Source organism: Anolis carolinensis, chromosome 1, assembly GCF_035594765.1.
Source record: "Anolis carolinensis isolate JA03-04 chromosome 1, rAnoCar3.1.pri, whole genome shotgun sequence".
In the NCBI taxonomy this organism is placed as follows: domain Eukaryota; kingdom Metazoa; phylum Chordata; class Lepidosauria; order Squamata; family Dactyloidae; genus Anolis; species Anolis carolinensis.
In genome coordinates this window covers 242206598-242214138 of record NC_085841.1, presented here as the reverse complement: position 1 = coordinate 242214138, position 7541 = coordinate 242206598, and the positions used below count along the sequence as shown (strand labels likewise).

At 42.2% G+C, this 7541-nt stretch overlaps 1 long non-coding RNA gene across 1 annotated transcript; it reads left to right on the top strand.

The window, feature by feature from the left end:
• Position 1: 1 nt before the first annotated feature.
• Positions 2-3823, top strand: LOC134295296 (uncharacterized). The gene is made up of 2 exons (XR_010001823.1): positions 2-1550; positions 2294-3823. It is a non-coding gene; the product is annotated as an uncharacterized LOC134295296 (long non-coding RNA).
• Positions 3824-7541: the final 3718 nt, after the last annotated feature.

The following is a 7541-nucleotide window of genomic DNA, read 5'->3' as shown; positions in this document are numbered from 1 at the left end:
GGCAGGACAGATGACTTGAAGGTTGGGTTGCTGACCTGAAGGTTACCAGTTTGAATCCAACCTGGGGTGAGTGCAGATGAGCTCCCTCTGTCAGAGGCCTCCCACAAGGATGGTAAAAACATCAAAACATCCGGGCGTCCCCTAGGCAACATCCTTGCAGATGTCCAATTCTCTCACACCAGAAGCGACTTGTAGTTTCTCAAGTCGCTCCTGACATACAAAAAAAAATTGGTGAGGGTGCTGCTTCCCTCACCAACTGATATTAGTAAGAGAACATGAAACATGAAAATTACTCCAGCACAAAAAGAGGAGAGGGATGAAAAAAAAAATTGCAATCAGACAAACACTGGTAGGAAATTATCTGAGGCCCTCACCCCATTCTCATGTCTATGGGTGCTGAAAAAAATACTTATAATTCTGATGCCCAACATTGCATGGTCAATACCAGTTGAGTATCCTTTATCCTAAATGTTCAATACCATAAGGGTTTGGATTTAGACTTTTTTTTCAGATTTTAAAATACCTGTATTTGCACATACACACATAATGTGATATCTTGGGAATGGGACCCAATCCTAAACAGAAAATTAATTTGTGTTTCATATACATCTTATACACAGAACTTGAAGATAATTTTATACACTACTTCTAATAATTTTGTGTGAAACAAAATGTGTGTATATTAAATAATCAGAAAACAAAGGTGTAACTATCAGCCATCCATTCAATGATTTCAGATTTTGAATTTTGGCATTCCAGGGAAGAAATGTCAAAATGTTAACTTCTGTTAAAAGGCATTAGTTAGAATGGCAATCCCTAAATTGTTCCCTTCTTGACAAGTATAGCCTCCCAGAAATGACCAGCGTCTATGCTAGTTGATGGATTCTGGGAACTTCATTCCAAAAATAACTTTTCCAAGTTGTTCTCCAGATGTGTTTGACTACAAAAACTCTAAGGAATCCCTGAACGAAATTGCAATCTGAAACACTTGGAGGACCTCCTATTTAGATGATCCCTTTATTGCAAAAGAAAATAGATAGTTGGCAGAAGGATTCACCATAACTATACAATCAACAACCTCACATTCAAGAGTTGGAAATTCAAGTGTATGTTTGGAGAAATAAATCCTATCTATGCCTCATGTATTGCAGTAATGATAAAGTGTGGAGAGAACAGGTTCTTCATATTTTAACATTTGGTTTGGATTTCTCATTCATTTCTCGTAGGTAGAGTCTGGGAGAGCATTAAAAATAGATGAACAATGGAACGCTTCAGAACTGAGTGTCAAGTAGCAGTGCCAACTTTGATTGTGATCCTATCCATCAGATGATGGCTCAACAGACTTTAGACCTTTGAGCTATTGAAGAAATGACATTTAAGTCTTATCTTGCTAGAGACAAAACAGTTGAAAATACTGTTGAAGCCACATAGAATGCATTTGCTGTGTGTGTTATTATGTGCCTTCAATTTGACGTTGACGTACTAAAGTGCAAACCAACACACATTAACACAGAGGCAGACCAATTGTGTCTGATGGGACTCTCTGCCAGGTAAGTAAATATTAGATTACAGTCTCAGCATTGTTGCTCTGATTGTTGTGTGCCTTCAAGTCATTTTTCCCTTTCTGCAACCCTTTGGCAAAGTTATCTTAAGTTTTTTTTCTTAAGATTTGTTCGGGGGGGGGGGTTGTCATTCCCATCCTTGAACCCTGAGAGAATGCGACTTGCCCAAGACCATCCATGAATTTCCATGCTTGAGGATGGATTTGAACTCCAGTGTCTTGGAGCTCTAGTCCTATACTCATATGTTGCAAAATTGAGTTATAAAATTATGCCAACATAGAGTGTCTTAAGTGTTGGGCTAGGTCTCTGGGACACCAGAGTTCAAATCCCCCTTCAACCATGGAAAGTAATGAGGAGACTTTGGAAAAGTCTAATTTAAATTCTGAATATGGCACACCATCAAAATGCATGTTGTTCTGAAAACATCCATTGTGAGCACTTTGAGATATTAATTTTCATTAGATGCTCTACTCTGTTCCTGCTTGCTATTGTCTGACTCCATTAGTCTGCATGTTAGCTGTGGGAACGGGCGGGTGAGTAGGGGACAATCTACTGTATTATTCTATGTAAACTTTTAATAAAAATAAAGTAAACATTGTTTATGATTCATAGTGTTTCACAGTGATTCAAAGCATTTTGCATCAAAGGGAGGTAGACAGGGATTGGGCAATATCAACTAACAAGTGTTTTTTGTCTCCGTTTTCTTTTTGTGGGTCGTGGATCCCTACTAGCCCAGTCCAATATGCTTGGAAGACTCAGGCCTGAAGAAAATGGTGAAAACAAAGAGGAAACTAAAATGGTCCAAGAAGCCTCTAGGAAGCATGATAATCCTTTAACAAGTGGCTCCTGGCTGCCTTGCTTTAAGCCAAAAAAACAAACAAACAGAATTTCCAAAATGTGAGGTCACCTTTGTCATAGAATTTCAGCTGTATGTGCCCCCAGTGGTGCAGTGGATTAAGCCCTTGTGCCAGCAGGACTGCTGACTTGAAAGTTGGGTTGCTGACCTGAAGGTTGCCAGTTCGAATCCAACCCAGGAAGAGCATGGATGAGCTCCTTCTATCAGCACCAGCTCCATGCGGGAACATGAGAGAAGCCTCCCACAAGGATGGTAAAAACATCAAAACATTCGGGCATCCCCTGGGCAATATCCTTGCAGACAGCCAATTCTCTCACACCCGAAGTGACTTGCAGTTTCTCAGGTCACTCCTGACACACACACAAAAAATAGCTGTGTGGTTCCACCAAGGGAGATGATGGTCATTATGGTAGTTCTGGTATTGGCCCCTAGACCCGCCACAGTTTCCCCTACTTGATTTAGTTAGTAAGCCACACACAGTCCCAGTCTCTGTTTCTGGTGGCTGCTTCTTCTCTCTCCCCTTCTTATTCCTCTTATTTGCTTCTTCTGCCCTCTCCTTGTTGTTGTCTTTATTTAAATCCTCCTCTTTCCAAGCGTGGTCTCATGGAAAAATCCTGAACATTTTCATTTCAACCCAGTAAAATGTTTAGTTCTTATCATTCTGAAAATTTGAATATATGGTCTCCAATGTATGATGAAGAGCTGAAAACCTGAGCAGGAACATTATAAGGTCAAGGACAGGTGCAGACTATTTTGATAGATTCAAACAAAAAATGGTATGGCATCAATTGTATATTCCAGTTCAGAGGATTGATTAGAAGAACTCTGGTGTTATCAGTTCTGCATATGTAATAAAAGACAACCTTTCAAATTCTTAAGACTAATTGTATCTTGAGATAATGTTAAAAAGATAACTATACTATCTCTTTAAGAAGATGTCCCATTTCTAAAATGAGACATGACTGTAGTTGAACTAATGCTTTGTAAATATGAGGGCTATCCACAAAGTCGGTTACGTTTTGGAATTAAAAATGAACAAAGTATAGGAGAAAACATTTACCATATGTAGTTGAAAGCCACATCCAAATACCACATCTCACGTAGTCACCATTCAAATCTAGGCACTTACCATAATGATGAATGAGCTTTGCAAATCCTTCCCCACTAAATTCTGCCGCTTGCGCCCTCAACCACTTATTTCTAACAATGGGGGCATGGCTGGCAACGCAGCGTTTTGGCAATGCTGCGCAGCTGCGGGAAGGGGTGACCGGCTAGTTGAGGATGCAAGCAGCAGGACTGTCCCTCTTGTCCATTCACATCAAATGAAAGAGATAATTTTTAAAAATACTTTTGACTTTGCAGGAATTGTGAAATATCTTTATATAAATAAAATGTAATGTCTGTTTGTGGGGACCTCATATCTCCCAAACTACTTCACTGATTGCTGTGAAATTTGGACAAAACATAGCATTAGAACTGGTGAGTGTTTCAAGATATTCACAAACCTACTATCACAAACCTGTCACACCTAAGACAAGAAAAACCATGCCCCTTAGCAACAGCCAAGCAGTCTCCTCCCTTTAGCAACCAGCATGGGCGGGGCTGCAAGGGACGGATAGGCCTGCCTCCTTGCCACTCAGTTCGGCTTGGCAAGTTATGTGAAGCTGAGGCTCTGTGGCCTAGTTACGGAAAGGAAGAATACTGGGAGTGAAAATCCTTTTCATGAGCCCCAGCGGGGTGAGCGAGAGATACCACTACTTATATTATTATAATTGTATTACATTATTTATTTATTTATTTATTTACTACATTTATATCCCACTCTTCTCACCCCAAAGGGGACTCAATTATTATATTTTATTATTATACTAGCTGTGCCCAGCCACGCATTGCTGTGGCTTATGGGAATCATTTGTTGGCCAAGTAGAATAGCAGCCTCAAAAGCCTGGCTGTTTTCTTCTTACAGGAATCCTTGTTTGGTGAGATGGAATAGGCTTGCTGCTTGGAAGGCTGGGTACCTGCATTCTAGGGGAATGGTTTTTGGGGCTGCTAGAATTGCAATGAATAGCATCACTGCTTCAAAGCCTGGCTGCTTGCTACCTAGTGGAATCTTTGGTTGGTCAGCTTCAATAGTACAGAGTAGTATTGCTGCTTCAAAACCTGGCTGCCTTCTACCAAGGTTAATCCTTCGTTGGCCTGGTTGAATTGCACTGAATAGCCTTGCAGCTTCAATGCCTGGCTGTGTTATACCTAGGGGAATCCTTGTTTGGTGAGCTGGAGTAGCACACTCAATCAAAGAGCTGCTTTGAAGCCTGGCTATTTCCTTTGTAGGGAAATCATTATTTGGCCAGCTTGAATTGCACTGAATAGTCTTGCTGCTTAAAAGCCTGGCCGCTTTCTACATAGGACATCCTTGCTAGGCCAGGTTGAATGGAATGGAGTAGCCTTGTGGCTTCAAAGCCTGGTGGTTTTCTACCTAGGGGAAATCTTGGTTGGCCAGGTTGAACAGAACTGAATAGCCTTGCTGCTTGCAAGCCTAGCTGCTTTTTACCTTGCGGAATCCTTGGTTGACCAGGCTGAATGGCAATGAATAGTCTCGGTGCAACAAGTATGAATGCTGCAATTACTCACCTTGATTAGCATTTAATGGCCTTGTAGCTTCAAAGACTGGCTGCTTCCTGGCACAAGGGTTTAACACACTGCACCATCAGGGACTCCTTGAACTACACTAATCACACAGAATATAGCAGCATCATGTGATAAAGTCAAATGTAGAGAAACTTTGCTCATGGCCATGTGGGCAACTTGATGGAGGCACTGGGCTGCTATAGAGTTATTTTTGCAGACCTAGTTTCGGGGATACCATTCAGGAGAAACTGGTGTGTGTTGCCTGAATTTGATAACATAGGTAATCATTTTCCAGGAGTTTATATGTGGAATAAAATGAGTGCCTTCATGACAACAGCTTTTTAATTTGCAGTTAACTCATACACATATTCATGTGTAAAGCTTTGCATCTTGCTCCAGCTCTTCCTGCTTTTTCCACCAATACTGATATGCCCCTCTGTTACTGAAAGACCTAGAATATTATCAGGCTTTAATTATATATCAGTCGCTATTCATGGACTCTTAGGTCTGGATCATCACTTTCACAGTAGCCATGGATGCCATAGTGTCACCTACCCATAGGAACATAGAAGTTTCCAGGGTATTTGTTCCTGTGTCCATTGATGGCTGTTGATTCTCATGTCAGTAGGATGGTGCATCTCCGTCTGACAGAAGTGGTGAATATTCTCCACGTTTTAACCTAAGCTTCAGAGGAGTGTTCCAAGGACCTGGTTCTGTTTAAGGGATATGATACATCAGCACAGACTAAAACATGGACTGACTACTCTACTTCACTGGCATGGAACTCCTTGTCTTTACCTCAACCTCCTAGATAAAGGTAAAAGTTTTCCCCTGACATTAAGTCTAGTTGTGTCCGCCCCTGGGGGTTGGTGCTCATCATATCCATTTCTAAGCCAAAGAGCCGGCATTGTTTGTAGATACCTCCAAAGTCATGTGGCCGGCATGACTGCATGGAGTGCCGTTAGCTTCCCGCTGGAGCAGTACCTATTGATCTACTCACATTTACATGTTTTCAAACTGTTAGGTTGGCAGAAGCTGGAGATGACAGTGAGAGCTCACTCTGCTCCCCGGATTCAAACTGGCAACTTTTCAGTCAGCAAGTTCAGCAGCTCACTGAGGGCTCAACCTCCTAGCCCCAGCTAAATCCTCCAAGATATTTTGAATTACTCTTCCCTTCAACTCCAAACAACTTCAATAAAGGCCATTGTTACTGGGAGCTGTACTCCATATCCCTGGAGCAGCCAGGTGGGGAATGCTGATCATGTTCAATTTGATCTTATCTAACTGGCAGGTGGACTATAGGAATCATTCACTGGAGACAAAATGGAGATCTTTCCCATCAGTGGTCCCAGATCATTTAAACTCCAGAATACAACCTGAGGCCTTTTCCATGCAAACCATGCGTTCTTCCTCTGAGCTACAGTTTCTCCCTGCGTGCCAGGTCTGCCGGCCTGCCTGGAAAGCAGCCACATTCTTTCTTCTACCCACGGAGTAAAAGTTTGATATTGCAAGAGTCACTCGTGCCAATCAGCAAACAAACAAGTGGAGAGAAATCTGAAAAACTTGCTTCCCACTCCCTCCCTCCCTCGCAGCCCTGCCACACAGGCCGCAGGAGGCAACTCTGGCAAGAGGGCCTGTTAAGACTGGAAATATTAGTCTGAAAGAGGATCTGCACAAAAGAACCATCTAGGCCAGTCAATTATTAATAAGCATTCCAGGGGCTGTAGCCAGTTTGGGCCGGAAGCACGTTTCTTAGGCAGGGGTGGATTTGAACACAATTGTGTGTTGGGAGGGGAATGAACAGTGGGCCTGATAGACTCACTGTTGCCACCCTGGGTACTGTGTCATTGTTGCTTTCCCAATGGATAATTCCCTCCTAAGGAGAGTAGGGTGGGAAGGCGAAGGATGCTCAATGGAGCTCTTGTCTCTGTGAAATATGTCTGGCGTTGCAGCCATCAGGCATTGTCCCCTTCCTGATGTTTGTTGGCAGCCTCTGCTGTGTGACACGTTTTTGCTTGTCAATGAACAACGAGGAAGGGAGGGGAGGCTGGGATATTAAACCAGAGTAATGGGGAGTTTGAGGCGCTGCCCTATAAACAGGCATTACACATCCACAGGGCAAGCCAAGTAGTGAAAAGGGCACTTGACTGTGTTGGCAGCAAAGGGACCAATCGTTCAGGGACCAGGTCTGTCCTAGCTTCCACACGAAGCATCATATCTGGCAGGCAGCGGATGGACATGTAGTTTACTTTGTGGTGATCGGGACAAAAAGGTGTAATCAAATATATTCCCATTCACAAAAAAATCCTTAATCAGTTATTATTTTAAGTAGAAATACGAGTGTTGAATGAAAAGTAATGCCTTCGTTACTTGGATTTGGATGGGAATATTTTAATAAATCAAACGCAGAAATAATCCTTAGAACGTGCTCTTTAACGACCACTATTCACTTTTCCACATAATCACCAGACAATTGGATACATTTCTGCCAATGA